Here is a 10,019-nt window from a genome sequence, read left to right on the forward strand (position 1 = left end):
AGGGTCGAGAGAAAGAGAGAGAAAGGGAAGGACAAAGTCTAACCCAATAACTAATGCTTCCTCGAGCAAACAACCAACAAATAACTGACAGTATCAGACGGCCATGTGTGATCTATTACGTTTTAACCCCCCTTCAATAAACACACTTGTTTGAGCTTCGTGGGTGTGGTAAATCAAGACGCCGTATCTCATTTCATAAGATATAATATCGCATATGATCTTCTTTGTGATACCTTAGCGAGAATGATAGGACACGCATTGTTATTGAAACTATTGTTTATTGTCTCAGTGAGATCAGTGATATCGGGGAATACCCAGTTTTATTCATTTGCTTAAGGTTTCGATAGAAGAAAGAGAGCGCCTCTGAAGAGTAAAATTCTACTTAGTAATGTGACACATAACCCCTTTGGCTTTCCCTCCTCAACTTGCTCCTACTTTGGCGTCTGGTTTTAATGTGAGGTATGCTGACAAAATGAATAGCTTCTCGGATTTAGTTTAGTTTGAGTAAAGTGAGACTTTCACAGCACTTGTAACATAATACGGTCATATAAGTGCCAAAGATTAGAGGTGTTACAAGGGAGTAACAAAACAAAAACAAAAGAGTAGAAGAAGGGGGGGGGGGCATAAGGACTTTAGATTATTAATAGGAAAGAAGGAGCAAACCAGAACCAGAGGTCTCTCCATGACTCTCCAACCTCTTGCCTTCTCGGACTGTTGATCTATGGACATAAATAGATCTACATCAAATCTATACTTAAGGTTTAGCTTGAACGGTTTATTAATATGAAATCGTGATACAAGACGTAAAACTTGAAGAAAATTACCTCAGTCTACAAGTTGGACCCCTGTTTCCATTTTTGGCCGATATCTCCTTTCACGGATAGCGAGAAGTAGGCCTAAAGCATAATATTGTCAGTGTGTGGTTGGCAGGTGCTCTGGTGTGGCTTGGTCCTTCTTTCCTATCCAACGTCTATCATCTTTATCTCTCCTCCTTCTTTTCTGTGTTTGTTCCTCTCTTGTAACACCTCGTATCTTCGGCACTTATATTAAGTTATATTATGACCTTTGTGTTGCAACCATCATTATATTGTCAGAGCTCGGAACGCCTCACAAATTGTTCAGATGATGTGATCTATGTGTTAGATTACCCGATCCAATTTTCTATGGCTGGGGTTCGCATTGTGGTGGGAAAAAAATATGGTATTCTAATGGGATCTATTTCAAAACAAGAGTTTTGTAACATTTTATGTTGCGAAATAAATGACATTGTATTGGTTTAACACCCCTTGCAACAATGTAAGATTATTTTTTAGACGGGACCTGATCAGTATTCAATGCAATGTCCATCCCCGACAGGACGTAATGAAATGGAAAAAGTCGAGTAGTGTACAGTAAAGTACCTTTCCCTAGCTAGGACAAAACAGAGGGCTTGCCTGAGCTTCGAACTCCCCGACCCAGCAGTCTCACGATCACAGATCTGGTAGCCTAAATGACCTTTATTGTGTCGATGTGATTCTCTTTACTCAAAGAAAGGGTCCGGTAGCCTAACCACTAGACTACCGACGCCACATTCCTGGCACTATTTCCAACACATATTGTTTGATGACACAAACCAACGTAGTCTCAACAAAGGGGTGCAGACCAGCGTCTGAAGTGTTAGTAGCGGTTAGGTGCTTCGCTGTCAGACACAGGAAGCCCGAGTTCAATTCCCGAGGGGGGGGGGGGGTGGGAGAGAAATTTTTGTTGAGCATCTCTGTCTTTCTGTTAGAATGTCGTATCCCTCTCCGTCTGTGTTGGCCCTGACAGGCAAGGTCGGATGTTGTTATTTTAATTACTACCTTTCACAACGACATGTCAACAACATCAGGGTTCCTGTTAGCTGCTGATACTTCGCCCCTTCCCCTCCCCTCAATTACCAAGTTCTATCACTCAGTGCTTAGTTTTGAGAAATTCGACGTAAAAATTTTTGAGTTTCAAAACATGTCCAGCTTTTTCGAATGCAATTCTTTTAATATCTTGATAACGACTCCGAATAATCTTACGATTTTGATAGAGCAGATAGAGCATTTGGTTTCTGACCTCTTGGCCGTAGTAACTCAAAACGGTCAAAAATGTCAGATAGAACTTTGTAGCGACATATTTCGTAAATTGTCCCCATCCCTCTTTTTCCTTTGCTCTAATATCCAGTGTCACTTGCAAAAATTCTCTCCATTAAGATACATTTGAGGGAAGGCGCTGGTCATTGTACAATAATAATAATAATAATAATAATAATAATAATAATAATAATAATAATAATAATAATAATAATAATAATAAGAGATAGCATTTATATAGCTCTCTATCCCATATTAGTATACGCTCTGAGCGCTTTACACCAATCACATAATCATTCAGAAAAGAGAAAATATTTCACAGAAACAAGAAAAACCAGTTCAACCACATAAAGAAGAACTTTCATAACCATACATTAACTATAATATACACGAAAGGACAACGGTAAAAAAACAACCCCAAACCAAAAACAAATATATCAGCACTTACTAATACACTAAAAATAAGAATTTGAAAATTGAGTCTTGAGCAATCGCTTAAACTTTTCAAAATTTGTTATTTCTCTGAGATCCTGGGGCAAGGTGTTCTTGATTTTAGGGCAAAAAGATGACAAACTTTTCTCACCCTTAACCTCTGCTTACTTTTATAGATTTCAGGGTCTATACTACACCTACACCTACAGCATAGACTGTTAATTAATACAGTAGGCGTTGGGTCTATAGCTAAGCTTTCTTAGATTTGAGAAAACCTAGGTCTATAGCTTTCCACGGGTGCAAAGAGAAAAGAAGAAAAATCTGCTTTTGGTCATTCTGAACCTTTGTGGAGGATACTGGCATTGAAAATTGTTCTTGTTATGTCCTAGTTCATGTAGTTCTCGGGACCCGTGGTTAACACTGCTTTTCAGTGTTGTTGGTCTGTTTCTCTTCTGTACTTCTTTGGCTCCGTCATTCACTTCCCATATTCACATACGTTACTTTATTGCCTTTGGTATTGGAAAAAAAAGACAAAGGTGTGGTATTCCCACTCTGATCTACGTGACTCAAAAATGTTATTTCTATTTCATCTAATCTTCTTCCTTTGATTTTTGAAATGTCAAACTGACAGACCGAAAATTCTTCAATCTGTAAGGAAACTCTTTTTTTTTGTTGTAAAATGGAATTGCCTTTCAGACAGACCTAGATAGCGGCAAGCATAGACTCCACATTCTGCTTTGGTGTTGAAATACCCAGTCATTATTTCGACACGTCACACACCCACACAACCTTCGAATATTTTTCTTTATCCGAAAAGACTTCATACGTGACCCCACCTGCCCCCTGGATCAGAAATGTGAATAAATTGGAGGAAAACCCCCAAAAGTAACCACTGACCAAACTTGCACGAACAGGGGATCGAACCACAGGTGTTTCGGAATAAAGGACATCCATCCACCACCATAATATATCTCTAGTTTATTGATCCCCCTTCTCTCTAAACAGCTAACAAATCCAGGTTATAATTCACAGCCATTCGCTTCAATCAAATAAACGTCCAAACTTACAACGGGTGCCAAAGGGAAGGCCTAAAATGGTGTTTGCTTTATCCTAGTACCTGCAGATATTTTTTTCTTTCAGTTTCAGAACAACCATCCTTTGTCATACCCAACAGAGTTAATTTACAACACCTGTCAACAGGTTCTTCTTCTATTCATATACCCGACTTAGGGCGTAATACCGATGGCGTCGACCAACAAGGAGGATGCTACGGTAGCCAAAGGGTTCAAAATATCCCTTTATCCTGGTCCGGGGTTATTGAAGTGTGGTTTGTTTAAGGAGAGATAACGTCTCTCGGTCTGGAGGCCTGCACCCGCAACAAGTGACAACACAACTCACGGTATTGATACAGTGTTTGCTATCTCTTCTGGCAACGCCGATAGCGACTTGTGTGAAAGAGCGGTGCAGTCTGACCCGCCTTGCCGCATCAGTATAATCGGATGGAGCCACCCCATCCAGTTTGCTAAAGCACACAAATTAAATCAGAAGAAATCGTGGGTGGTTGGCGGGTGCTCTGGTGTGGTTTGCTTCTTCTTTCTTATGAAACATCTATCGTCCTTATCTCCCTTTCTTCTTTTTTATGTTTGTTACTCTCTTGTAACACCTCTAATCTTCTGGCGCTGATATGACCGTATGTAGTTGTGAGCGCCGTAAAACCTCTACTAAAGCTAAAAACTAAAAAGAAGAGATCCCAAAGAAAAAGAACTTCGACATCCGACACAGATTCTACAAAATGCTTGTTTTGCTCTTGCCACCAGTTGCCATTATATTCCATATTATCTCCAAGCTCATCACAAAACTATTTAATTATTTCTGCATGGTATCAATTAACTCTTTCGAAAAACATTTACCATCTATCAAATGTCTGTTTCGAGAGTTTTAGTAAGATTTTTTACCGCAGGTGCAAAATTAGTTGGTTATTTGAGTGCCGGCCGGTTACCAAAAAGAGAGAACGATTCAAGAGCATGTGGGGATTCTGACCTTTTCATTATTTTATCATATTCAACGAAGGCCATTCAAGCATATTTGACTATATGTACTTTGAATCCTAATCGAATTGTAAGCATCTAGTTAAGAGAAAACGAGTTCATTTTTCAGAATCAGGCAAATACATTTCTCTTTAACGGCCTGGTGAGGGACAGTTGGGGGAGGGTTAGTTTGTCTTTAGGCGGTTACATATTGTACAAACGACCACTTCCCACTTCCCCGTTTCGTTTTTTTTTGTTTTTTTTTTTGGGCGGGGGGTTGTTTCTGTCTGTATTACAATGACAGCCCCAGAAGACAACTTGTCCAAGATGACATTTGTTCCCAACAATGAGTGGTCGTCTTGGACAGGGTCGAGTGTAATTGCAAATGTATAATCACGCCACAATCTACAAAATTCAAATCATTTAAGAGTCAGGCTGCTTCGATCCTGTCTGCTAGGAGCCAACCTGGGCTTTGTCGGATGCAACATCCTAGCAGACAGATATTAGAGATCTATAATGTAGAAGAAGAAAAAAATTAAAACTTCTTTTTTCAAGAATCGAACCCATGTTTTGTAAGTACAGTAAAGACCCTTATAAAATGTCTACCCACTGCACCACAGTTTCAAAATAGGAAGGAAAAAAAATCTAAAATCGGACTGGTGTGTACACTCATCTTAAGCTCTTGTTTAACTAACCGAGTACGCAGAAGATCCTGCTATTAAGGGCGATGATCCTTCGTCGGTCATTGCTGTCAAACGTATCTGATTGAGAGGAGAACAGTGATCAGATTGTAGAGGCCTGACAGCTGAGTAGTTGGTGGAGATGGTGTCTTATTCAGTGCCAGACCAGGGCCACACGTACGTCACACCTCTCAGGGTTTATCGATTATAACTTTGTTTTTTTTTATCTCTCTAAAAGTGTTGTTACAGTTTTGTGTGTGCTCTTTTTTTTGTCGTGGTTGATTATTTATTATTGGAGCTTTTGTAAGAGGTTTGATCATAGCTCTCTTTTCTGGGCAGATTTTTTGGTTGTTGCTCCCCCCCCCCCCACGTATGTCATGTATGTGTATGTATTCGTACGTGTGTGTGTGTGTGTGTGTGTGTGTCTGTGTGTGTGTGTGTGTGTGTGTGTATGTGTGTGTGTGTGTGTGTAAGAGAGAGAGAGAGAGAGAGAGAGAGAGAGAGAGAGAGAGAGAGAGAGAGAGAGAGAGTGTGTGTGTGTGTGTGTGTGTGTGTGTGTGTGTAGTGTGTGTATTTCATTTATGCTTTTCTACAATGTGTAGTTTTCTGTTTCTGCGAAGTTTTATCCCAGTCAAGTACATATGTATGTCAAAATGTCTGCATAAAATGTATTTCCTCACCCCTTGTAAACAAACACGCATATAGAATATACCCCCCCCCCTTTTTTTTTAAAAACAAAAATACAAACACAAAAATATCACACATACACGCGAGAAAAAAGCGAAATTGTCCAGGTTTAACACAAACGCACACATACGCGCTTAAGCAAGCACAGACAAACACTCGCACGTAAGTTTAAATAAATCTTTAAAAGAAAAATAAAGTTTTTAAAAAGCCCCAAAAACGTGACGTTTTTGTCGATCGGGCCATCTTCTTGTGAATCTCTCAATATCTCTCTCTATCTCCGTATCTTGATCTCAAAATCTACAAAGAAACGTGCAAAGGGTCTCGTCGAGTGAAAGCTGCCCGAGATAAACCATTGTTGACACGTTACAAATTAGATTCACAGACACTCCTAGATACAGCTCTGCACAACGATTATTTTCCTTGTCATGCACACTGATAACAGTAGGATCGTTTCGACAGCTCTTATGAGTATTTGACGCCCCAAAACAAGAGTAATAGCCTACATTGTAGGCTTACACAATATAACCTAATATCCAGTGCACATGCAGAACATTTTATCCTTTCCTTATTTGATGTAACATTTTATCCTTTCCTTATTTGATGTAGTTTGATTTGTTGATAGGCGGCCAGACTTCCAGACTTTCTTTCAAAGTGGGGGGTTACCATTTTGCCACAATTTGATCAAATTCGACAGACAAAAATACACTTATCATGTGGACCCCCCCCCCCCCCCCCCAAAAAAAAAAAAAAAAAAAAAAAAAAGCAAAAAGCAAAAATAAAACGAACAAACAAGCAAGCAAACAAAACAAAAGAAAAAATATATAAAACGTTGACATTCTGTCTGCTTGAATGAAATATTCCATGCTAAATTATGTGCAAGACAGTCACTGCAGTGGAACCCACAAGGAGCACGAGGCAGGGGGAGGCCACGGGAAACAAGGAGGAGATGCGAGGAAAGGGACATGAGAGAGATGAAGCTCACTTGGAACGAGCTTGAAAGGATGGCTCAGGATAGAGATAAATGGAAGGAGCTTGTATGACTATGTATGTGGCCTATACCCTGCCAGGGGTGAAAGGCATTGATGATGATTGATGCTGAAATTATGTGCAATGTTTTACGTCCCCGTCGACACAATTTAGATCTGAACTGAATTGAAGTGCAAAAGCGATCCTGTCTGTTCTATTATGATTACTAAAGCCAAAGCGAGCAACCACATGTTCTGGAAAACAACTACAAAAAAGAGTGAGTTGTCCAAAAACTGATTGGTCGTAGCTTCCCCTGAAAAGTGGGCTTGAGTTGAAGAGGGAAATAAATACAATACCAAAAAAAAATTTTTTTTATCCCTAGTTCTTCTGAAAACGTCCTCTTCTGAAAAGGTCCAAGGTCGTGCGTGAGATTACGAGTTCCGAGGTGCGAGGCTCAGCTCAGTCCTACATCGTGTCCTTAAGAATAGCATTTTTTTTAAATGTTCCCATTTCGCGAGGTCCAATCGAAGGTAGGCGTTGAATTCGAAGAAGTTCCATCTATAAAATAACCTTGGGACTACGACAGTGTTGCAAGGGGTGTCAAACCTATACAATTTGGCACTTTTTAAAGTTTAACGACCTTTTTATGTTTCTAATTTTTTTGTTACATGTCTCAGTGTCAAACACACATTAAGCTACTTATTATACAAACTCGCCAGGCTTCATAAAAAAGGAGCGATATCCTTTTCTGAGTCACCCTGCCCTTGTGTGCTTCAGCCGCCATTTCGCCAATCCGTTGCTGTATTTGGATTACACAAATTGGGATCGAATAGCCTGTGAATAATCCATTTACAAGACATTGTCCGTGGTCCTTTGGTCTTTCCCCTGTTGCTCCCAGCCAATCACATTAATCGTTCGCTCATTGCTAACATTCTTCGCTTACCAACAACGCCTTGGAAAGCCTATTAAAAGCAATACAAAGAAAATACAGTAAATATTTGGTTAGAAGATCTCACAATATTGTTGTTGTCGAATGATCGCACCAGTGGACACCCTGCATAATTGCCTTCTTGGTGACGGACACAATAGAAGTTAATGAGTCGGTTTGCGCCAACACCTTCGCTCTTTTATTATTATTGTAGTAGCCTTTTGGCTAGCTCTAATCCGAAAACGAACAAACCCACCTTTGACTTTTATATTAAAGCACATTGTCATAAGAGGGTGAAAAGTGGGGCGTGGGATCAGCTAGGATGGGATATATCTCTTTTATTATTTCTTTGTACTCTTGTCGTGTGTCGGGAGGGAAAAGGTGCTTTTTTATATACACATATTTTGTTGCTGTTGTTGTTTTTCGGTTTGCTTGAGGTTGGAGGGGGGGGGGTTGTTGTTGTTTGTTTTTTTGTTTATTGCGTATTCTTTTTCTTTTTCAGGGGGGGGGGGGTATACAGTCGAAATTTGTTTAAGACGGTCACCCATTGTTGAGGAGAAGACAAAAGCGGTTGTCTTGATCAGGTGGACTTCTAACAGAGAGTCGTTATAATAATAATATAAAAAATACGCAAGAGAGGAAATAGTAAATGACTGTTTGTACTGTTGATTATCGTATACAAGTGGCCGTTAGAGCAGGATTGGCTGTACACGTATCTCTATAACAGATTTTATTTGCAGCGCTTACGCTTCATTCATTTCACGCGAACACCTATCGCTGACATGTTACCATCATTATGGAATATGACGTCATTACGAACTAAGCGTTCTATGGTGTGAAGTTGTCTTCAATCAGGTGTTTTATTTACAAAGTTACGGACCGATTTCCTGATTCAGAGTAGATCTGATCCCTTTTAAACACACGTCTCCTTTGGCTTCCCCCTTTTTCCTTTCTTCGCACCTTCCCCATACTTCAGAGGTACATGTACAAATACCCCAACATCACTTCTCCAGTACATGTAGACCTACAGGTACTTGTCGGTCCTCTCACGTTTTAAGTGTCAGTCAACTCCTGTAGGCTACTTCACAGTTCCATTCTACCTGCTGCCATGGAGATCACCAGCTGCTTAATTTAACAAACAGCTACCGTAATGTACGGTAGGGCAAACAAACTACATTCGAACCCGCTTTGACGGCAAGGAGGTTAAAATAATAATAACCTGCTCTGAGGGCAGCAACTTCGTATTCTACGGGGTGCCCACTACGGCTGGATCGGGCCGATTGCCCGACTCGATCGCCTGAAACTGAAAACAAACACGTTTGTTTTTTGAGGCGACCGAGCGATCCCATCCGTAGTGGGCACCCCGTACAAACACGTTTGTTTTTTAGGCGATCGAGTCGATCGGCCGATCTCATCCGTAGTGGGCACCCCGTATAAAGTTCTTGTTTATCGGTCTCCTGTATAAGACAACCACCTGTACAAACGGCCACTTTCCATTTCCTCCCTTTCGCATTTTTTTTTCACATTATAGTTACGTTATGAAAGACAGCCACCTGTCGAAGACGGCCACTTTTTTCCTCATCAATATGTGGCCGTCTTAGACATATTTGATTGCACGTGTATTGTTTTCCTGAGCGACTTGATCGTGTCATGGTCAAATAATTAGAACCGAGAGTGCTATCACTTTTAACCCAGCTCCGAGCATGGTTGACAGATAGATAGATAGATAGATAGATAGATAGATAGATAGATAGATAGATAGATAGATAGATAGATAGATAGATAGATAGATAGATAGATAGATAGATAGATAGGTTCACTGAACTCAGTAAATGGTATACGTGGTCCATTCAGAAGGCTGGGTAGAGCTAGAAGAAAGTGAGTGTGTGTGTGTGTGTGTGTGTGTGTGTGTGTGTGTGTGTGTGTGTGTGTGAGAGAGAGAGAGAGAGAGAGAGAGAGAGAGAGAGAGAGAGAGAGAGAGAGAGACAGACAGACAGACAGACAGACAGACAGACAGACAGACAGACAGACAGACAGACAGACAGACAGACTGTGAGAGAGAGACAGACAGAGAGAGAGAGAGAGAGAGAGAGAGAAGGGGGGGGGGAGAAGGAGAGTGGGGTATGTGCATTTGTGTATGGTCTGTGGGTTTTTAATTTTAATTAATTTTTGTTTTGTTGTTTTTGTTGTTGTTGTTTGTTTG

Source organism: Aplysia californica, unplaced genomic scaffold (genome assembly GCF_000002075.1).
Source record: "Aplysia californica isolate F4 #8 unplaced genomic scaffold, AplCal3.0 scaffold00004, whole genome shotgun sequence".
Taxonomy (NCBI): domain Eukaryota; kingdom Metazoa; phylum Mollusca; class Gastropoda; order Aplysiida; family Aplysiidae; genus Aplysia; species Aplysia californica.